The sequence below is a fragment of the Amia ocellicauda genome, chromosome 21, assembly GCF_036373705.1.
Source record: "Amia ocellicauda isolate fAmiCal2 chromosome 21, fAmiCal2.hap1, whole genome shotgun sequence".
Lineage (NCBI taxonomy): Eukaryota > Metazoa > Chordata > Actinopteri > Amiiformes > Amiidae > Amia > Amia ocellicauda.
Window position 1 is genome coordinate 14432649 of NC_089870.1, and position 25000 is coordinate 14457648.

The window sequence follows — 25000 nt, forward strand, 5'->3', positions numbered from 1 at the left end:
AAACATTGTGTTCCTTTATACTGACAGAACGAGGCTTAATGTACTGTTATTTTTTCTTTAATGACAGGTACAAAGCAGAGAGAAATCTACCAACCAGATGTGCATTTGCAAAGCGGTTGTGATAATTTAATGAATGCTATGGTTAAGCAATATAGTATAATAGTTTATTTTAAGCCATAGCACCTGATAAATTTCAACATCAATGAGAGCAAATCAAATATTATGAACACTATACCTCATGTATATTGAGCTGTAGGAGTCTGTAGAAATTAAATATGGAGTAACTTTTTACACATAATACAGATATAGCTCTGGATTCCACTGATTTTGTCTTATATAGCTTCCTTGTAAATATGATGCACAGAGCTGTTGGAACAAAGTTGGAGTGGCTTTGTGATTGGAAGGTAACTGAGATTTAAAAAAAAAACTTTTCTTTAGTCTTTGTTGAAATTGGTTTTATTGATTGAGGAATTGATATGCCTCTCTTGAATCGGGCTGCATACAATTTCATGGGGAGGAAAGAGACATCTGTATTCTGATCTCCCTTTGCCTTGTTTCTAGGGATTTCCTGGTCCTTTTGAACTTCAGAAACTCCTGGTACATTGCCGGAATGCACATCAGAGTCAACAGCATAGGAAAACAATGGGAACACGTTGGACCTAGAAGGTGGAGATGGCAGGTCATGCACTGTCGGGCGTCTTAAATGAAAGCCCTGTAAAATGCAGTAAATTCCCTCTGCTTTTTGAGATTGCTTATCTATTCCACACCATATACGAATGAGCCAATTAGACTGCATACCATTAAAGAAATATGGGGGGTCATTTGAGTGGGATGTCAAGGAAATGTTCTGATCTCCAGCGAAGATGCAGAGTAAATGTGTGGTAGTAGCAAGCAATGAACAACATTAAATACATAAATCAATCAATGTTTTTTTCTCTTGAGTGTACCGTATACTATTTAAACGAAATCATAATCATGATCATCATCAATTATCAAATAAAAAATGTGAAAGTCATTTGATTTGTCAGAGTTCATAGATCCAAAAAACGAATATTCTTTTATGAATTTTATGTTATGAAAATATGTAATGGGCAGTGAAGGCAGTGTGTGTGAGATTGTGGCTGCTTCAGGGGCCCGAGGGCCACATGTGACCATCTTATGAACTGGCCATTTCATGTGCACGTGCATTGGACTGACTTTGTCAAGCTAATCGACTGTCATCTAACTCACAAGCTCTTAGTTCTGTTAGCCTGTTTCTGACCCGGAGAGCTCCCTGTGAGCCGAACACATGGTCTACATTCTCGTCTGGCATGGCCTCACTTCAGGCCTGGACTGGTCTTCAGCAATCTGCTTCCTGAGACTCCCTGATGCTGACAGGGGGACAGGGCTTGACCTTCAGCCTCAGGTCTCACCAGATCTGCTAAACCACATTTCTCCAGACATCTGTCCTACTAAGCTACAGTATCACCGTGATTATTGCCATCTGAGACCAGACCCCGCTAATGTAGACAGACACGCGGTCCTGCTCGTGTTTTCGTAAGGTCACAGGACCTCTGCCTGCTAAATTTCAATCTGTCTCCGGGACCATGGATGGATGTTGTCAAGTGGGACAGAATGCAACGAAATGTAATATCATTAGTGTGCGCTGTGCTGACAAAACCTCTGCCCTGCGCAGTACATTCAGAATTCATCACCATATAGATATCATCTCCCCTGTGGACTTCATGTGGAATAATATTCTGTTTCAAAGACCTGAGTTAGGATCAAAAGGAACTGGGATTGTTTTTAGTTATGTGTTAACTTAATAATAGTAATAATCATTTTTCTCCAGTACAAAATGTTCATACAATCAGCTTATAGGATTTTTATTTTACCTGTTCATAAAAAAACAAAAATACATTCAAATTCACATTTGTAACAGTACAGGTAAAGTGAATTATGAAAGCTGAATGAAGAAAGTGTTTTCCATACTTAACGGGACATACCTGTGTTAGCCTTCCTTTGCACACGATAACAATAGATAGATCCCTTAATGGAAAACACAAAATGAGTGACTGAACTGGTGTGGACATAAAAACAGCTTTAATTATAACATTCACCAAGTGAGAAATTACCCCTCTGATGTCAAGACAGACAGTGGATTAAGATAATTAATTTCAAATGAGATATATATCACATTCTGCACTAGTAATACTTTATATGGCACTCACATTGAAATGTAATAAAATTTTAAAAGTTATGTAAGTAACTTGAGAAGAATCTGATTAATGCAGTAGAATAATAATCACAGACACATTAGATTTTCTAAATGTCAAACTGGATATAAAGATGAAAAATGCTATTTTCTGCTTTGTTTCATAAGCTTCATATTCTGCTTAATTAATCATTCCTGGAATTACTAGCTTGTTGATTATTTTAATACTGAAAAACAGCCTCACTGACTATTATATACTGAACTCTGCATAGCAGTAGTGGCTTCCAAGGCTGTTTAAAAATCTAAAACGGAGTTCTTGCAGACTTACTTAAATAAGCTTATTGAGAAAGAAAACATGCAATATATTTGATGTAAAACAGAATCCATTAATTAAAGGATGGAAATTTTAAATGGAGCGGATACCATTATTCCTTTGCATAATATCTTGTGTGAAACAGCACACACAAATTATTCAATTACAGGTATGATTTCAGTCTCAGTGCGTTATTGTTGTTCAATGATGTTTGTGTTGGTGTTCCACTGCGTGTTTAATGTATTCTCTGCACAATCATTCAAAAAGCAATTTTAACTGAAATTACTTTAGCCTGATGTTTGAGGATACACATTTTATATTTCGTGGTCCATTTGCATGCATTAGAGGGTTAGTGCCAATTACCTTCATTTTTGGAAAGAGTAATATTGCTGCTCAGTCATTCTGTAGAATTAACTGCTCATTTTCTACAAGGGAGATGAAAGGTACAAATTAATTATTCGTAGCAATAACACACATTTCCCGTATTTTGTCTTATAATAAGTAATGATATCTCCTTATTATCTGACAAATAATCTTATTGCTGTGCACCTTGGGGAACCATACATTCAAACTGTTTGATAATTATTCCCTTTTTACTCTTTTTCCAGGAGAAACAATCAGAAAAAATAATAAAATATTTTTTTATAATTGACTTTTCTGATTACTTCAGGGCTTTATATCCACTAAAAGACTAACTTCTATGATTGACTTAGGAAGAATTAGAATTAAGTTTGCATGCAACTGAGTGCACTATGCATTCTCTTGCAGCTTAGCTTTGATCATTAAAGTAGTGACAGATGGTCTTTTCAGGTGGATGTATATATATTTTTTTATTATTATTTCTTGGCAGATGCCCTTATCCAGGTATTCTAGCTTTAGAAATTGCACCGTGCTTCATGCTGCTGGCATGGCTCTACACATCCCTAACACCACTAGAAGCAATAGAAAATGACATCTTGCACCACATACAGTATGCACTTTTACAGTTATCTTTGTCCATACATATCCATTGCATAAAGTTGGGGTCCTTCACCCAACCCCATTGAAAGGAGCACTTTAAATGTTTTCGGAGGATTTTCGTTCACCTTTTCAATCTCCATTTTTTGGTAAGGTTAGTTATTGTTAGCTAGATATTAAGTGCGTAGTCAACTGGTTAACACTGTTGATAGTCAGGGACATTGACCTATCTATGCTTTTCATCAAACTTTAGTAATCACCAGAAATTTTGCAATGAAGGTAGTAGTAGTAGTGGGACATTTTTTTTTTTTACAGATTTATGTAAAAGGTGAAATTAAGATAATTTATGGACTGTCCATAAATGTACAGATGGTTGGTAACCCTGCCACCACACTTCCAGTCTCCTTTTGCTCTCACCATCCAACAAAGGCTGACAGCTTCCTGCTTTTAAGTCTGAAAACAATCTGCACCGCTACTTCTTAAGGTGCTGGTCTAACTGCATAATGAATTGGGGAAATGATTAAAGTAATATAATATTTTTAAATTATGAGAAACACATTAATTTAAAAGGGGCATATTGGAATATAAACAAAGCATTAATGATGCACTCTCAAATGGAAACAGTTGACATCTTTGTTAGAATAACTTTGAATACCCACATTTATTTTCTTGAATTGCTAATATGTCAATATACACTCACCTAAAGGATTATTAGGAACACCTGTTCAATTTCTCATTAATGCAATTTTCTAACCAACCAATCACATGGCAGTTGCTTCAATGCATTTAGGGGTGTGGTCCTGGTCAAGACAATCTCCTGAACTCCAAACTGAATGTCTGAATGGGAAAGAAAGGTGATTTAAGCAATTTTTTACGTGGCATGGTTGTTGGTGCCAGACGGGCCGGTCTGAGTATTTCACAATCTGCTCAGTTACTGGGATTTTCACGCACAACCATTTCTAGGGTTTACAAAGAATGGTGTGAAAAGGGAAAAACATCCAGTATGCGGCAGTCCTGTGGGCGAAAATGCCTTGTTGATGCTAGAGGTCAGAGGAGAATGAGCCGACTGATTCAAGCTGATAGAAGAGCAACTTTGACTGAAATAACCACTCGTTACAACCGAGGTATGCAGCAAAGCATTTGTGAAGCCACAACACGTACAACCTTGAGGCGGATGGGCTACAACAGCAGAAGACCCCACTGGGTACCACTCATCTCCACTACAAATAGGAAAAAGAGGCTACAATTTGCACAAGCTCACCAAAATTGGACAGTTGAAGACTGGAAAAATGTTGCCTGGTCTGATGAGTCTCGATTTCTGTTGAGACATTCAGATGGTAGAGTCAGAATTTGGCGTAAACAGAATGAGAACATGGATCCATCATGCCTTGTTACCACTGTGCAGGCTGGTGGTGGTGGTGTAATGGTGTGGGGGATGTTTTCTTGGCACACTTTAGGCCCCTTAGTGCCAATTGGGCATCGTTTAAATGCCACGGCCTACCTGAGCATTGTTTCTGACCATGTCCATCCCTTTATGACCACCATGTACCCATCCTCTGATGGCTACTTCCAGCAGGATAATGCACCATGTCACAAAGGTCGAATCATTTCAAATTGGTTTCTTGAACATGACAATGAGTTCACTGTACTAAACTGGCCCCCACAGTCACCAGATCTCAACCCAATAGAGCATCTTTGGGATGTGGTGGAACGGGAGCTTCGTGCCCTGGATGTGCATCCCACAAATCTCCATCAACTGCAAGATGCTATCCTATCAATATGGGCCAACATTTCTAAAGAATGCTTTCAGCACCTTGTTGAATCAATGCCACGTAGAATTAAGGCAGTTCTGAAGGCAAAAGGGGGTCAAACACAGTATTAGTATGGTGTTCCTAATAATCCTTTAGGTGAGTGTATTTGACAACTGCATAGATTATCTTGAAATGTCTAATTCTAAGAAGTATCTGCTTTCCCATCTACTAGCATGTAATGATTTTCTCCTGATTTAATTGATTGAATGTATTTTTTCAATCACAGGAGTGGGTTATCAATTCTTCCATTTGTTTCACATTAACTACCTTTCAAGGAAAGACAGACGGGGCATCACCAAAACTAAATGCCTGAACTTGGAAAAAGGAAGCTGAAACTATACAATTAAAGTGAGAAAAATAAAACATCTGAGACTAAGCTTACATACATCTGTTGTGTTTTTGAGCCATAGTATTATTAATACTGTCCATCTGTTTTTAAACGATTTTCCCCTGCTGTTGTGCTGGGAAATATTTCATAATAAAAGTGCTATACAATAGTGTCTCCCAGGAAAAACATTCAAACAGAATGAATCACATTAAAATACGCTTTGTTTATATATATGAGTTTGGAGACTGAAAAAAATAGAAAAATAAAATACATATATTTTTTTTTCTTTTTTTTTTTTTTTCAGTCTCCAAACTTAAAAAATAATATATTCATGTACCAAAATTGGACTTCAAACAAACACTGGTGCTACAGAATTTAGTTTGAATAACAGCTCTTTTATGATGCGTCTCACTTGCATTGCCTGTGGTGTAAAGTGTTGTTTTTGGCACATCTTAAACATATTTGTTCTATTATTTGAAATGGTAAACTATCATGTTGCACCTGGATCCCAAACCACAGAGCTTTTAGACCAGTCATGGTAGCTACTATCTATCTGAAGAGATGAAAAACAACCAGTGCATTGTAATAAGAAATCTATCTGCACAAGTGCTATTGAATATTTTTTTATTTTTTTATTTATATTTTTAGAGCAACTTACAATTGGTACAAACTATGACTATGTTCACAGTGATTTTATTTATTTTATTTTTTTACTGGAGCAATCTAAGTAAAATACCTTGCTCAAGGGTACAACAACAGTGCGCCCAAGCTGGGACTGAACCCACGACCCCACTCCCGAGTCCTGCTGCTACTGCTGCCCTAGCATATGCTGTAGTCATTGACTGATATTTTTCTCCCTCTCTAACTGGTGATTGAAAGACATCATTTAAGAGGTTAGAGATAGAAAAACAGATGGAAGATCACAAAAAAAAGTTTTCTAACCTCATGGCCATTAACATAATAGATGAAAACTATTAATTTAATGATCCCATAGGAGCAGGCTGCATCCAGAACATCAAGTCTTCGGTTGCAGAAGTCTGTGGTGCCAAAGTGAGGAATCATCCAACCAATCCCTGAAGGATGCTTGTGTACTAGTTTCCAATGGCATGACATGTTAAGGTTTTCCAAACATTGGAGAAAACCTTTCAATCTGGGCAATATTTTTAGCATAGAAATTGACGTACTATAATGCAACACAAGAGCATGCATGCTGTATGAAGAGAATGGTGTGTGGTAAATTTACTTCTGATTGTACGATTACATTGTAACCACATGCAAGTGACCACACCAGTATAGTGCAACTAAATTGTTATCACTGTAGTTGTGTATTGGTGCATTTTCATTTGTTCTGCTTGCTCATGGCAAATGTAATAGACTTTTCTTTTTTAGACCCCCAGAGAGGTTATAAAATGTTAAAACTGTAGGCAAGATGTCTAAACGCCTCACTTATTTCATGTTCCTGCTTCTTTTCAATACGATTCAGCTTGTAGCATCCCCTATATAAAATACTGTGCAGGTTCTCCATTTAGCAGTTTTCACTCCTCATATTAAGTGCATCACGATATCAGAGTTAATAGTTCATATGGTAGCAGAGTTCAACCATTCTATAGCAGTGACAGTGGATGTGATTTGATAATAACATGACTGCAGTATGCTGTCATCTATATACTATGAATGTAATCACTAATTCGGTACTTGCCATGGTGTGACAGATGTAGGTTTCTTTGAAAAGAAAAATGTTTAAAGGCTCATGGAAACCAATTTTCCTCTTTCTATGGCTCAAATGCCACAAAATCCAACTCCAGAGGTGAACTGAGTAAATACCCAATATAGCTTAAAAACGTTCAGCGGTAAAGGTGAATGTCTGTGTGACGGCTCAGGACAGAGATTTTTTTACTACATCAAATCTAAATAACTTTTATAAAAAATGACAGGGATTTTACACTTAAGAGAATGTAAACTGATAATATACAAATAGAAAGGAACATAAACATCACTTTAATCAATCTACCAATTTAAAACCTCTCATACTTCTCTTCAATGGATACATTTAATTTGAGTCCCAAAGATTGAATGACAGTAATAATCAGTCCCATGGGCCTAAATTATTTCACAATTGGAAAGTGAGGTTATCCATTATCTCATAATACAACACATAAAATGACCCCAATTTGAAGTCATACTCCTATGAACATACATGCAATATATTTGATTGCATAAAGCCTATTTTCTTGATCAATATCAATATCAAACTTTATCAATGTATATATCAATGTAAAATGTATTTCATTAAAGAAACATTCAGAACATGCAGTGTTCATTAAGGAAATACGGATTATTACTTACATGTATAATATGAATTACATTACAAATGAAAAATTAGAACTAAAATCAGTAATTAACATGTAATTACATAATCAATGGTGTAGCTATAAAATGAGGTCAAATAAGTCTTTGTAATGAAATTATTTTATACTTTAATACATCACAGCTAAGAGAAATATGAAATATGAATATGATTCTTAATATTTTAAACGTATTTACAAATGTACATTTACAAACATCCTCCAATTAGGGACTGTTTGCTTGTTGAACTCAATGCTAATGCCATGGAAAATGGTCACACATTAGTGGTCAAACACCTAATAAATAATGTTGAGAAAGTCATAACAACCACACATATGTAATAAACAAATGAGTCTCAGCTGTGGCCTGACCTGAACTGTAATCTATGCCCCCCCTTCGAATGCCGTTCTGGTTTTTCGACTGAGTGCACTGCTTTCTCTACAGACCCTACAGCAGCCAGTCTGCGGTCTGTTACATAACACATGAAAGGTTACTAATGAGAGAAGTCAACTGGGCACATCCTGATCACAGTGGTTTTCTTTCCACTTGCCTGACGGTAACTCCATTCTCCTGGGTTCAATAAGTTAGTGACAGTCTCTGATTAGATTCCCCAGTCGAGAGTGCATCTGGATGCTCAAGAAAAACACATCCATGACTTTCAAACAATGCAAACTAGGCTCTTGTTTTGACTGGCTGTATCGAGAGAGAGAGATCTAATTTGGATATTTTACATTTAGTTTGTGCTGGTATTGTATTGTAAGAGTCTGCTAAGGATTAGGTCTCTATATCTTTATCTGTTCCCCGGGTACGCTGATAAAGGGGAAGATGACCCACACTTCCAGTCAATACTCTGCTGTTTGTTGTAAAATGAGCTCAAATGTAATCCAGTTCTCTGTTTCAGGCCTAAGTCCAACACAGATGATTCATACAAACAGCAGGAGGAGCTGCAGTAAGCCACTACTTCCTTAGCGTTTGACCCTTCTGCTTTTCGGTCTCTTCAGGATGATGGCCCCGTTTCTGTAAATCCGTCACAGCTGTGTGACTTTCCTGGAACATCAACTTCATTTCGTTGTCCTTGATATGACCCTACATTTTGCTGCCCCAGTTTCCCAAAATAAAGAATACCATACCCTCAATTCATGATTGGCTGTTGAAGAATTCTGGGAGCTTCGAATGTCAGAAATTGATAGCATTTTCTAACCTAATGCAACAGTGAACAGAAAACAAATATATTTCTCATCTCCACAAGAGGGATATGAAACTACATTATTAATATGGTTCTGCATTCCAATTCATTTTTTTTTCTCCTCCTTATGTAAACTGAATTTAATAAAAAAAAATCCAGCACTTAGAAACAGGAACTCAGCATGAAGCCACACTAACTATTTGAAGTGTTTACTATAATCATATCCTTATCAAACATCCACTGTCAACACATCTATACAGAGCTTGAATTTATTTCATCCACACAGACATGCATTACTGTATTACTGTGGTGTACAATTAAACTAAATGGGAGACACTTACATATACATATATTTTCAGTGTTGCATTTCCAAATTGTAAAATGAAGTAAAGTATGCAAAGTAATTGAATGTAAAACCGTTTCCACATTATCCATTAGGAATGACTTATACATTTTGATTATACTCTGAATTTTCAGTAATTGGTGAAAATCAAACCGACAAACTTTCTAGACCATTGTTTAAACATCTGTGTAATTGGAGTTTTATATATGAATGTACCTAGACATCTTTGGGTGTTTTAGACTATAAACCATACAAACCTTCTCACATACAACACTGTGATCTTATTTCCCCAATGTGGCAGAAAATGCACTAAATAATTTATGATAGCAACAATTTATCTCCTAAATGATCTCTTGATTTCTGTAGATGCAGCAGCTTCCCCATAATGAGCAGTGAAGTCACTTTGTTGACAGACCAACATTTGCAATCGTCCCCGAGGGCCCGTTCATCTACTTACTGCTGTGCTGAGCTTTGCTTTTATTCACTGGTGGTTTGCACAAAAGAAGATGGTGAAATGGTTGAGCTGTCTTGAATTAAATTTACAGATCATCTGAAATTCTGTTGAAAATTTAACTCTTGACTGGCTTGCTCCACCATGCTACCTTTATGTGACTGTTAACTGGAGATAAAATCCAACTGTGAAAAAAAAAAAATCTTGGTTAACCAGAAATGTTTCAACTATATAAAATGGAAGAAGGCACACAAAGAAAATGGATGCTGATAATTACTGTTACTTTCCTGAATAGTGTTGTTGGTGGGGGGTGGGGGTGAAATCAATAACTGTCCCTGCCATCCCCATTTACATACCACAGTGTTATTTTTAACATTAAGAAGCAGAGTGTTTTGTGTAAGGCTTAAAAGTACTGACACACTGTTTTTCAGACTGAGAAGCAATTGATTCACTGATGCATCTTTGATCAAACTTGACTAAAATATATACCAGAATGCTGAAAAACTAAAAAATCTAAACTATATATGGATATATCAATAACACAGCTTAGGTGAGAATGTAATCTACACCCACCTTGTAATATCAGACTTTGACTTGTACTGTTTGATTACAGATGCATGAAAGATAAATAATGACAGAGGAAAATCATGCCATCATCACATCATGAACTCTCCGTGCTCCTCACAAAAGGTGTAATCTTTATTCCATATAACAAAGGCTTGATTCAGAAAAACAGAAGGCATAGCATTAATAGCTGTGAAATGGCAAATAGCAGGTGTCCAACCTAGATCAAAAACATCTCAAAGTTAGCTGTTGGATTGCTAATGCCCGAGATCGTCCCCACCTACAAGGTAGTAAGTGACATTCATCCTTGCAACCAACAGGTCTAAATCATGCAGAGTCAACAAAGCAAAGCAAGGGAACATTCTCAGCAGGGAGTTAAAAAACAAACAGTAAAATGTGGAAAACTCCTTTAAAAGAGTGAGTTCAAATCACCGGCATTGGAGGCTTTTTTGATCTTTATTGCTTGTATTCATGGAATGCTTTTTCAATCAAGAATTAATATGGAAACATAGCAACCCACTCCAAGACACAAAGACACTGCTCAAATGCAAACGGTCTTTCTCTGTCTGGGCAGTGACACCCTTTTCTCTTCATATGAGAATATCAAAAATAAATAGAATCCATCAAACACCCTCAAATAAATATACATTGTGTGACTGTTGTACAGTGAAGCTATATTTTCTATGACAAAGCCCTAATTAAGCTTTGATATTGAATATGTTGAAGCCTAATCACACTACAGCATGTATTCCTCACATTTTAAGATGCCCAAGGTTCTTCTGGCATGTTTTTTTAATCACAATATAATGTAAAAATGTAAAAATTCTGTTTTGTGAAAACTTTCAGAGTTACAGCAACAAGATCTCATACTCTAATTTATCAGTAATAATCAGGGGTTCAGTATATATTTAAAAACTATTTTTAATTATCGTACAGACCTTAGATCATTTTGGTTCTTACGGCTAATGCATTTTCCACTGCTCTTCAACAACTATATATATATATACACTCACCTAAAGGATTATTAGGAACACCTGTTCAATTTCTCATGAATGCGATTATCTAACCAACCAATCACATGGCAGTTGCTTCAATGCATTTAGGGGTGTGGTCCTGGTCAAGACAATCTCCTGAACTCCAAACTGAATGTCTGAATGGGAAAGAAAGGTGATTTAAGCAATTTTGAGCGTGGCATGGTTGTTGGTGCCAGACGGGCCGGTCTGAGTATTTCACAATCTGCTCAGTTACTGGGATTTTCACGCACAACCATTTCTAGGGTTTACAAAGAATGGTGTGAAAAGGGAAAAACATCCAGTATGCGGCAGTCCTGTGGGCGAAAATGCCTTGTTGATGCTAGAGGTCAGAGGAGAATGGGCCGACTGATTCAAGCTGATAGAAGAGCAACTTTGACTGAAATAACCACTCGTTACAACCGAGGTATGCAGCAAAGCATTTGTGAAGCCACAACACGTACAACCTTGAGGCGGATGGGCTACAACAGCAGAAGACCCCACCGGGTACCACTCATCTCCACTACAAATAGGAAAAAGAGGCTACAATTTGCACAAGCTCACCAAAATTGGACAGTTGAAGACTGGAAAAATGTTGCCTGGTCTGATGAGTCTCGATTTCTGTTGAGACATTCAGATGGTACAGTCAGAATTTGGCGTAAACAGAATGAGAACATGGATCCATCATGCCTTGTTACCACTGTGCAGGCTGGTGGTGGTGGTGTAATGGTGTGGGGGATGTTTTCTTGGCACACTTTAGGCCCCTTAGTGCCAATTGGGCATCGTTTAAATGCCACGGCCTACCTGAGCATTGTTTCTGACCATGTCCATCCCTTTATGACCACCATGTACCCATCCTCTGATGGCTACTTCCAGCAGGATAATGCACCATGTCACAAAGGTCGAATCATTTCAAATTGGTTTCTTGAACATGACAATGAGTTCACTGTACTAAACTGGCCCCCACAGTCACCAGATCTCAACCCAATAGAGCATCTTTGGGATGTGGTGGAACGGGAGCTTCGTGCCCTGGATGTGCATCCCACAAATCTCCATCAACTGCAAGATGCTATCCTATCAATATGGGCCAACATTTCTAAAGAATGCTTTCAGCACCTTGTTGAATCAATGCCACGTAGAATTAAGGCAGTTCTGAAGGTGAAAGGGGGTCAAACACAGTATTAGTATGGTGTTCCTAATAATCCTTTAGGTGAGTGTATATATGTATATATATATATGCATGCATTGGCGATCCCTGAATAAAGACTTAATCTGAACAATTGTTAAATGCATATGATCCACTTTTAAAACCAGAAAAGTATATGTAGTAATCTTCCATGTTTTCAAATGCTTTATTTCTTTTAGAACTCAATGTTGTAATAATAGCACCCATTCAGATACAATATAGATTGATGTCTAATTTGGGCAGAGTCAAATTTGTGGAGCAATCTAGGCATGCGTAATCTCATCATCTGGAGGCACAATCCCCATAAACCCCTCAAGTAAGGGAGTTTGTGATTTTGATAACTATTATCCACAGCAGTGCAATGTCTGCTGTCATTTTGTTTGGATTTGTTTCTCAGCAATGCCCTATATATCACGTATATAAAAATAATCCATTCTTGCATGCAACCAATGGGTTTCTGTTTCAAACAGATAAGGTACTATCTTAAATAATGCACATTTAGACTGATTTTGGAACAAGCTCCTGCTCTATGTAAAACTAATATGTTGCCTGTCAGCAGTGCTTGATTGAGTATTTGTTAGACTGCAGTCAGCTCTATATCATGTAGAAGTAGATACAGTGTCTGTAGCAATTCACAACCTCTGCATTGTCTGTTCAATAGTAATAACGTTACATTTAATTATTTTTATTGTTCTCAGAAGAAATTAAGATTCTTTTGTCGTTAAAAACAAATGCACATGTAACAGAAATGCTGCATGTCAGATAATTATGTAAATTGTCTTTGGGCTTCTCTGCATGCCCAACTACAAAGGTAAAAATCAGATATTTTAAGTGTCTGTTTTAAATGTTATCATTTTTTTCCTTTCACATTCAAGCAATATTGCCAGACCTGGAATCAAATTATTTGAGTCGCTTCTTCCCTGCAGCATGTAAATGCACCGATAGCTTTCTGAAAAACAAATCACAATACAGCATAGAGAATTAAGGCAGCAGAGATGTAAATTAGACACTATTCCTCCTGCCTCTCATAGCTGTTTGCACTGCAGTCAACTTTAGAGCTTTCAGACTTGTTATTGGACTAAGTGATGCTTAGAATATTATTATATATATAAATATATAAATCCAAACAGTGTTGAACAGAATATTATTGAATACATTTAACACTAAATATTGTGGTGCAACTGGAATGCAATTATACCAGTGGAAATTATGTTAATATCCTAAATGTGGTTCTGTAGACCTAGGCATGCTTGTTCAGATCTGGACTAGCCAACTGGGACTGTTTCCTAAAGGGCCAGCATGTAACTGGGATGGTGTGGTGTGAATTTGCAAAAAACCTTTTCTAGCCAATGTCTTGCTCCTTCTCACCTCTGTATGGTCTACCGTTTTATCCCACTTCTCTCCGGTGGATAAAAAAAACAAGATCTCGAGAGCACACTCAATTTCTCAATTTCTCTCAGGACTGATTGCACTTTATTGGCATCGTGTTGCCAAGACAAACACAAACAGTCAAAAATGCATTAACTAGCCATGTTGCCCCCAAGAGTTTCAATTTCCATCCCACTTCAAGGGAAAGAACAAAGAGAAACATCCACGTGGACAGCCTCCAGAATAATAAAAAAGCTAAACGTCAAGCAGAATAGTCAATAATTAGAAAAATACAGGAATATAATACTTATCTCTTCACCGCACAGCTACTTTATAATGGTTGCAGCAGCGACCCCAGCTGAGTAAAAAAAAAATGGCAATTACAAAAATTATTTTAATAAAGAAGCATCCAATGCTATTGATGATACAACTATTTCTACTACTGCTGCTACTATTACTGCTACATATAATTTTATTATTATTATTATTATTATTATTATTATTAATAATAATGATTACAAATAAAATTAAATAAAAAGTGTAATGGCACCTTGTTCCTGGAGTCTTTATGATTATGTAGTTTTCAGACATGTCATATATATTCAAAGTACCATAAAAGGAAATGAGATAGTAACTGGATAATTCACAAACTAACATAAATAACAAAACGTATTGTGTGTTATGGTGTTTGCATCATAGTGGTGTAATACAGTGGACCCTGTGGGACTATCGGGAATATGCTTGGCGTTTAAAGGGGATTGTACATTTCTTAGCACTCTTGTCTCCAGAGTCTATTCATTGTGATTGCTAATTGTATCATTGCTAGCTGGAACGATAATATAGCTATTTTCTTCCATCCTTATCCAACCACTGCGGTATCTACTGGCAACACAACCAAACACAGTACTCACTCACTGAACCGTGCTGAGACGCATTAGGAGCCACCTTTGTGTTTTTGGTTGTACCATAGTTCATCCGCCAGGGCTTGAAATTACATTCATTACGGCTTCTTTTTCTGTCTAGACTGGCCCACTGGGCATTGCTTTCCCAGCCTGATTTCTGTGATAATGTTATTTATTTATTTATTTGTTTATTTTTGCATTTGTTTAATCATTCATGAATTCATGCATTTTCATCTTTCACACAGCATTAGCCATTTATTCACTCGTGTTTGATCGCTTGATATCACTGCTGTGTGACATCATGTCTCCTCCAGCAACAATATTTTTTTGGTGGTCCCTTTTATGTAATTTGGTTTTCTTTTCACATTACACCATCTAATCCTGCATTGAGTGGACCCAGGGTGACTCGCCGCTGATTTCAGCGCTGCTTGCATTTACATTTGCCTTGTGCTACAGTACAATGGGTAGCGATTCACCCAGGGGTTGGACACAACCGTTTCACACTACATATTATCAACCCAAACACAGTGGTGGAGAGAAAATTTACAGGTTTTTCGCTCACCACCCAATTGATTATGATTGTAACCTTTAACTTTTTATTATCTTATTTTTAGCGATTTTATTTTCTCATGGCACCGAGACGCCTTTCTATCATACCCGGCACACAGCATGGCAGCCGGAAGTTGTGTGAACACTTAAATTGTGTTGTATTCCCTCCATCTGTTGCTGGAAGTTTTCATATGCCCACAGCATGCCCAACTCAGGACTTCATTCTCACACCACAGTACTCTTGCCATGGTTATTCGCAAATGCACACAGATGCATGACCTTGCCCCTTGAAATTAGTTTTTGCGTAACCCTGTTGCATTCACATTAACGGTTTTAAACCTTAGGTGAGCACTTGGTCCCAGGTTACAAATCTCTAGCACTAGGGGTTAGTTCACCCCGGTTTCAGAGTTTCATCTCGAACTGAAAATGACAATATGAAAGCGCTTGATTTTCGACCCAGAATCGCCCCAGGTTCAACTGTCTAGTGTGAATGTAGCTTAAGACAGTCTCCACTCCTCCACTAACTATCCTGTAAAATATACCATTAAAATATTGATTTTCTTAATTGATTCCATGATAGAAAAGATCTGGGAAATCACTGGAACAACAACACAGAATAACATCCTTTTTTCAAAGTACACACCTTTAGCAATGCAAGCTTCAAGGCTCAAGACCTAGCAAGTGTATTACAGATCAATAATCATTGAAAGAGGATTGCTTTTGTTCTGTTTTGTCTTAGGCAAGTAATACAAGAGAATATAATATTGAATTCATCAAATTTCCTTTCATTGTAAAATTATAGAAAATCACTGCCTCCCTTTTTCAAATTATTATCAACAGTGTATATTTATGGCCTTCATGATGCACAAGCTCATCATCAATGCATCAGTTTCTGTAAATCAGTAATTACTTTTCCTTCAGACCAAAGTCAGACTATGCAGAGAGGTAGTGTCGAATTGAGTGCATATACAGAGGCACATAGACAATTACATTTCAGTGGGAACATGTAAAATCTGACCAGCTCTGAATACCAGATTAGTTTATATAAACATGCTGGAGACATAACCTGCACAGCACTGTAAAGTAAGGTCTGTGAGGATTTACATTGATGTGCATCACCTGGAAAGATATTAGGCAGATATAACACTTACATATCTTCATTAGAGCTGAAATGACTTCAGTGGCTTGGACAGAGCCACTTGGCAGAGTATATTATTGGTACTGACGAATGGCCGTAATGTCATACAATGACTTTCCCCCTTGAGTTAACGAGGCTAGGACAGTAGTGAGGCTAATAAGACAGAGCTGTGGCACAGCACAAGTCTCCCTCTCACAGCTGCCAAAGTCCCTTATCCTTTCATCTGTAACCTGATTAAAAACCCCTCTTCTGGCATTATGGAGACAAGGCCATTCTTCATGCTGATGCTCCTCTGACTACAAATGTGAAACAGGGAATTGTAATGGGGAAAGTGACTTAAACACAGATACTAGTGGCTGTTGCATTAATCTTTAGTGTCACAAACAATACTCTTTGTGCAATCTCAATTACACAACTAATATGAGTATAGGTCTGTGGTATTATTATTAATATCATTAATATTATTGCAATTGTTTTTTTTTTGCAGTTGCGGTTTATCATGGGAACTCCTACAATGCACAGTTTGGGATTTAAAGGAAGCATCTATTTTAATATTTTACTCCAATGTTGTGCATTTCAAAACCATTCAAGGGTGAGCAAATCTGCCCTCCTGTACCTCACCACGACACTGCTCTTCAGCTCACTCCTACCAGAGTCAACCTTCACGCATGAACTCTGGTTCAACCCAGTAGACTCAGCAGCACACGTGCTTCATCTGCTGTGACCTTTTCATGACAAATTTCCAAGTCTGACATCTGACACATTTCAAATCAACATTCCCTGTGTTGAAATGGATGTTTACAACTATTAAAAGTACCTGTTGACTAATAAAAAGATCTGACAATTGAAATTATAAAAAGAAGGTAAAAAATCAACTGCCTAAAAATAATTAATTTATATTTATTTGTATTAGTTTGTGTTTACAGGGTACTTTGCTGTAGAAGAACATCCTTAAACGTAAACTAGGGCTGGACGATATACCGTGAAAAACGATATACCGGTATTCATTTACGGACCGGTTTGGTCTTTTACTATACCTTCATATTGGTATTTTAAAGTTTTGAATAATTTACTATTTACGGTGTCATTGAGTCATAGCATTCAGCTACCAGTAAAACTGGATCGTGTTTGCGTATCCCACAACTTGCTGCGCTGGCTGCTTGAGACTGTGCTGTCTGACATGAGACGCATCCGATCAAAAAACGCAGATTGTGTTCGTGTAGCGCAAATTTCCACAGATCTGCACAGTTCCACCAATGGGATCGGTTGGATCCTGCAGATCTGCGCTACAAGAATGCGACCACCTTATTTCACAAACCCTGCAGAAATCGATGTAATTGGATGATTTATTATTTTTTAATTTTATTTTTTATTTAAAAAAATGGAATTGCCAATCATTTAAGTAACAACAATTATTGTGCATCATACATTTACATTCAATTTTTAAAAATAATTGACGTAATTATTTAATAAAGCATTGACAAGAGTCGATCTAGAATTCTATATCTATGGTTTTGACAGTGCTGTTCACAGCTTCATTGTGTAATGAAAGCTGACATTCGCCTCCGCTAACAAGGGGACTGTAGTAGTTTTCATTCAGCTTAACACATCCCTCTTGATTTTTGCATAATTTGTCTGACAGCCACAGCTCGCCTCCCGCAGCAGCTTCTCACAGCTGCGCTGGGCTGCACGATTCTGCACAGATTTCTGTGGGTGGGGCTTAGTGGCGTCACGCAGAAACACGCATCTCTGAATCTCTGCGCAGAACTGTGCTTCTCGAACGCGACCCTTGTTCTGGAATGAATGTGCCTCAGCCAAATATCGATAATAAAATCCATGTGTATTGCGTGTTGACATAAACAAACAAACGTGATGAATACATAATGAATGAAGATGAGATGGAGGAGAGGAGTGTGGGTGAAACTTCACCGCAAAGTGACCCCAGTGAATCTGCCCTGAAGAATGGTGTGTCGTTGATAGTGTGGACATGATTTGATTTCAAGACAACTGACACAGAACAGGAAAATGTAATTCAATGTCAGTTGTGTCCTATTATTTTTGCTTTACGAACAGTTATAAAATGGCCATTCAAAAATACCGTGATACTGTATTTTGGCCATATCGCCCAGCCCTAATGTAAACCTATCCTTCTATGTCATGCGTTTTACCTGTATAAGCAAATGCCATAGATTAAAAAAAAAATGAAATGATGAACAGTGTGTGTTAAGGACGGTATATTCCTACTATGTTGGGCAACGTGAGAGTGTTGAATTGGAGTTGTCTACTCACGAAATTTTATTTATGAATTTCAAGGATACCTATTTTACATAAATGCTTCAATGTAATACTAATGACTTACAGCCGTCGCGGATGAATTGGAAAATTGGAAAACAGGGAACTAGAGACCAAAAATGTAAAAATGGTGTTGAATGTTATAAATCTCTTTCCTTATTTATTATGTGATTTGTTTTGTTACAAGTCTTTTGTACTTTTGTAAAAGCTTCCCAAACAAGTGTACCTTTTTGTTTACATGTCTTTTTTATATATCTCCTTAGTCCCAGAGGTAAATACATCAAGATAATGTTATTTAATGGAGGTATAAATAAATAAATAATATGTTTTAAGGCTGCAAATGTATTTATGAACCCCAACTAAATTAAAATTTGATGATAGTAGACTTGTGATTGTCAAATGCCTACAGATATTTTTTGTTGTTGATTCTCTACTGAAAAAAATAAAACAGCAGTTTTCATTTTTAAGCTTTAAGGACTTAAGTGGAAATTAACTAATCTTTGCAAATTAACAAAATGTCTCACATTTGTATGGACCCAAGAGAATGAGAGCTAACATAAATTAATCATGTCTTAATAGACTGAAGTATTGTAAGTTCTCTCCAACTCAGTGAACGCTGCAGTCATTGTCTCCACAATTTCACCCCAATAGGGGAAATGGCATATTGACCACAAAGTCACAATAAACACACATCTCTATATTAAAAAAGTCAAATATAAATCAAATCCTGTCTAGAATATTTTAACCTTTTTCAGCGAGTACAACTGTACTCTGTGCTGATAATAGATGACTAAGTAGCTTTTGATTAGGTACAAATAAAACATGTGTGTTTAATATGTATAATGTACACCAACATATGTTTAATGTGCACCATGAATATATAACAATGGATAATTAATTCCTCAACCACACTCTTGTTTCAGGGTGAGTATTCATGTTAGCGTAGTTTAGTTAATGCACCTTTCTTGTACCTGCTAATGTACATTTTAAAAGCATTATGAATTAATTTAAATAAATACATAATTATATTTCAGTTCTGGGTGGTAAAGTGAGAGGTTAAATCTGTGCATGGGTGCTGCTAAAGACACCCTGAGGCAAAATACACCAGGAAAAAGGGGACTGACAAGAATCATCCCAGATGATGTAGTTAAGAAAACAGAGAGATCATGGAAAGAGAAAGTAATTTGTGATCTGCTTCTATTTATTCAGACACCACCTGGATGAAAGCATTGCTAAGAAATGTACTTTTAGAGGAGTATAACTGTGTCAAACAGATCCTTTCTTCCCGATAGAAAATGCCAGATGTATTCATTCATGTATTTATTGACTGATTGATTGATTGATTGATTGATTGATTGAAATAAATAATGTCTCCAATAGGGAAGTGCAAATATGTTTAAAAATGCATAAATGGAATTGAGGCAAATTATATGAATTCACTGTGTATGAATCATTCAGTCTTACATGTATTAAAATTTAATTGGGCAGTGCATCACACCATAGCCACATTTAACTGGTTCAACTCATAAGAGAAGGAACTAGTGTAGGAAGAGTAACTGTACTTAGTAGCAGATACTGTCAGATACTTAGTGAAAAAATACAGGTGGGGCAGATACTGACTCCAGGCCCTGAATAACTAACCACACCCACTTTTGAAATCGGTATTTGCATAATGATGTGAAAACTGCATGCAATTCAGGCAAGCGGATAGTCACCTATGACTGAATTTTAGGCTATATTAAAGAATATACAGTATAAAGCCTAGTTGAGACCATTGCAGCTAGCAGCCCACAAAACACAGCGGTTGCCTACATACATTAAAGGTGGATTGGCCTTCATCCTATAACTCAAGTTTCCCTGACAATGAAGGCATGGGGATAATCTAAAGTCTAAAAATAGCCTACTCCAGCGTATACACATTTTCACAAAGATTAGAAGGATGCGTTTGTTTTTAAAATGTTATTCTTGTGTTTCTATTTATGGAGAAATGTTTGGAGGTGAAACAAGCTTATGTACATGAGCGTACATATGTACATTCTAGTCAGAGGTTAATGAAATAGCCTAGACCCATTTTAGCCTATACACTGCCAAGTGCAGTCCCATTTGCATTTAACCTGTCCTGTGACATGGTAGTCCTCAGAAATGTTTTTATTCGTTTGAGGGTGGAAAAGAAAATAATTGCTCAGACTCTGCAGTCGTCATTGGTGTCGTGATCAGAATGCAAAGTAGTTTCATTGTTTCAGAAAACGCATCCTGCAAGTTAGGGCTGTGCGATTTGGGGAAAATATCTAATTGCGATTTTTCTGACAGATATTGCGATTGCAATTCAATATTCAATATTCAAAGCTCAATATTCTCAATAGTGTGCAGCACACACTCAAGAAAAATAACTTAAAAGATATTTACTGATTTCAACATTTATTACACTTTTTTAAAATATCCAGTAATTAAACACTCACTTTGCTCTAGTGCAAACAATTTCCAGTAAGAACAAATACAATGACCTTACCTTTCTGTAAACAAGCTCTTCTGACTTTGAAATAAAGTAGGTCTAGCTTATATTGACAAAACACAAAATATTCACAATCAACTAAAACTGTCAGGATTGATAACCAGCATTTAAAATATTGCACAGCACACATTCAAGTACAAATACTTGTTAACATTTTCTTCACACAGTAAAGGCTGCCAGTAAGTGGCATTACAAAATAAAGTGCAGAACAAATCTTGACTCCAACCGATGTCTTACGCTCACTTGCTGAACCCCCCAAACCTGCAACGGTCTACAGGGAAGTTGCCGTTTGCAGACAGCGAGTCTTCATTAATAAAGTGCGCAGTGAGACTCAGACACGGTCGCTCGTCCTGCTTGTCTGCTGTTGTAGGGTAATATTGCACGAGTGTCAATTCCTGTTAACTTTATTCCTGCATTCAATGCACAGATCTGCGGGACTGCAACTCGGCTAATATGTGTGAGAGGGAATTGTACATCTCCTGTCCAGTGCTGGGATGAGGTTTTTAAACCCCTTTTTGGTTACTACATTAAAAGGCACTATTGACCTGTTTCCACTGGCTGAGCGTCTGGACGTGTCCGTGTTTTGTGGAGGTTCAATATCTGCTGCTGGACGCGTCCGTAAGCATCCGTCCCCACTGAGGACATGATTCACTTTCAGCAGCGGAGGTGTGTGTTTGACTTGTACAGGGAAGAGATCAGAGACATTGTGTCAGAAGATATAATCTTCTAATGTGCGATCACTAAGAAATTACAGTTTTATTAGCAGCATGGAGTGAAATCCATGTACAGAGACAATGTCTGCTTACAGTTAATATCCGAGTGTATTAAAAACTTGGATTTCACAGACCAGTGCAGTGCCGGGACTAGTTAAAATAAACTGAAGGATAATAATCGGATCATAGCAGCCGATGTTATTAATATTGTATGATCAGCTGGCCGGTGTGTTTCAGGCTGTGTTGTGTGAATGGTGTGCAGGACAATCCACAGAGACAATCAGAATGAAGGCGAACACGATTCAGTTAATGTGTGCCCATTTACAAGATAAATTAATGAATAAATAAATACAGCAGATCTGGGTTTCCCTCTAAAACATTATGTCTTTAGCGAGGTAGTGGGTTATGGCATTAGTTGTCTCCTGGTGCCTTTCGTGAGGTCTTTTCAGATGGTGTAACAGCAGCAAACGACCCTGAAATTGTACTTTACTGTTGCTCGCTGCTAGACTGAGTGTCAGTGGCAGGACTTCAGTTGACTGGTACGCGCTCCTCCAACAGCCACCGCAGCGCTGTTTCCAGTGCTGGTGCAGGTGAGCTGTGTCCTGCGGGTTGTGGCAACAATTCCGCACAGCTCTTGCAAATGACCTTTCTGTTCGGTGTCTGTCACTTCGAAGCTGAAATAATCCCCTATTACCGAAGTGCTGTTTGTCTTTGGTATTAATTTGCCTAATGATCGCTCTGACTCTGCAGACGCCATAACCCCACTGCACCGCGCTTTGCGGTTTGTTTTTAATGGGGGCGTGTACACAGTTGGCTGGGCAGCACTGACTGAGCAGAACGGAGGTGCGCTCACTCTATTGGTTAGTAAGACTGCCACACAAAGAGGGAAGTCATGCTTTTGCTCTGGGACAGACTCGCTGCATATTTTTCATATAACATTCACATCGCAGCCTTTGCGATTAGCTAATCGCAACCTTTCAAATCACGATTGCGATTAAATTGCAATTAATCGTTCAGCCCTACTGCAAGTTGTTATTGATACAAAAATCTAATAATGCCATTGCGCCCTGAACAAGCCCCGAAGTCAAGATTCTCGTAAATGAGTGAAAGTTCTGTCTGCAGATGTGGTTTACTTAACATTGGATATGCATCAACTGCCTTTCTCAATGCTTCTGTGGGGAAGTCTATTGAGTATTCAGGGAAATGCTCACTATCAAAGAGGATGGCCAAGGCCAAAGATGCCCAAAAAATTGCAAAGACAAACCTTGTATGCCATGTGCTGTAAGTTTGGAAAATTCCCTCGTCTAGACACTGTATCAGCATCACTGTCAAACACAAAGAGATGGCATGGATTCACAAATGTTTTAAATACTATCAACAAAGTTTGTTGTGACCTTGCACGCCTGTACGGCATAACTATAAGCTGTGCAAAAAGTGCATCAACACAGGACGTGATTTAGACCACCAGCAAGACAAACTTCTAGCCTGCCTGACTGTGGTTGAATCAAATTCTTGAGATGCTTGAATAGTTTTGAAGCATTCTAACAAAATATCTTTGTTTTAAATGTGTAGATAGCATGACTATGAAAGCTCCAACATGTAGCGAGCAGGCTACCGCACAGACAACCAAATGGCAATTCTCTTCAGAGATTGTGAGAAAAATACAGAAAAGCCATTGAGATCACAGAAAAAACAATACACTGGCGTTATCGACGAGACGGCCTGTCACATCACCACTGATGTGCATAATATATATGAAATGTATGTTGGGGTAAATGTCCTGAACTTTCCTCCTCATTCCACCTGGTGCTCCTCACATAACATCAGCCTCATAAACCTTTGCACTATTAGCCTATTCCCATCTGTCTCCCTCTCTGGTGAACAAACCACATTCAACTGTTCCAAAAGCAGTTTGGAAACTGACTCTGTAGTCTCTCCTCCAACACACACTTTGAAACAAAACAAATCTCTCCTGAATGGTGTTAGTGTAATGTGGCTCATATGGTATACCTTGGACGTACCTTTTGAAAAATGTTGCCTTTACTAGGTGTTCCTGCAAATGCACTGTCCAATGACGAAACTAAATCCACAAGGCCTAGGAACACACCAGGATTATCGGACGTTTCAGTCGTCTTACCCTCTGAGGGCTAGTTCAAACGCTACAAAGAATTTTATGCAAACTATCAGCTTTGAAAGATTGTGCTGGTTGTTAGCTACCTTATTGTGATTTCACACACTCACATTGTACAGTGAGGGAAAAAAATATTTGATCCCCTGCTGATTTTGTACATTTGCCCACTGACAAAGAAATGATCAGTCTATAATTTTAATGGTAGGTGTATTTTAACAGTGAGAGACAGAATAACAACAAAAAAATCCAGAAAAACGAATTTCAAAAAAGTTATAAATTGATTTGCATGTTAATGAGGGAAATAAGTATTTGATCCCCTATCAATCAGCAAGATTTCTGGCTCCCAGGTGTCTTTTATACAGGTAATGAGCTGAGATTAGGAGCACTCTCTTAAAGGGAGTGCTCCTAATCTCAGCTCGTTACCTGTATAAAAGACACCTGTCCACAGAAGCAATCAATCAATCAGATTCCAAACTCTCCACCATGGCCAAGACCAAAGAGCTGTCCAAGGATGTCAGGGACAAGATTGTAGACCTACACAAGGCTGGAATGGGCTACAAGACCATCGCCAAGCAGCTTGGTGAGAAGGTGACAACAGTTGGTGCGATTGCCTGCCCCAATATTGTGCAATAGCTGGGTTGAGACCGAATTGCTGAAACTGTTATTTTTACTGTAATTTGATTAACCCATTGAATAGAAACTGGGT

At 37.7% G+C, this 25000-nt stretch overlaps 1 long non-coding RNA gene across 1 annotated transcript in view; it reads right to left on the bottom strand.

Moving 5' to 3' along the window:
* Positions 1-483: 483 nt before the first annotated feature.
* Positions 484-25000, bottom strand: part of LOC136717358 (uncharacterized) — a 94023-nt gene continuing 69506 nt past the window's right edge. Inside the window, exons 2-4 of the long non-coding RNA XR_010805221.1 lie at positions 2871-2932; positions 1986-2028; positions 484-659 (exon numbers count right to left, since the gene is read on the bottom strand). This is a non-coding gene — a long non-coding RNA (uncharacterized LOC136717358). The remainder of the gene's footprint in view (positions 660-1985; positions 2029-2870; positions 2933-25000) is intronic.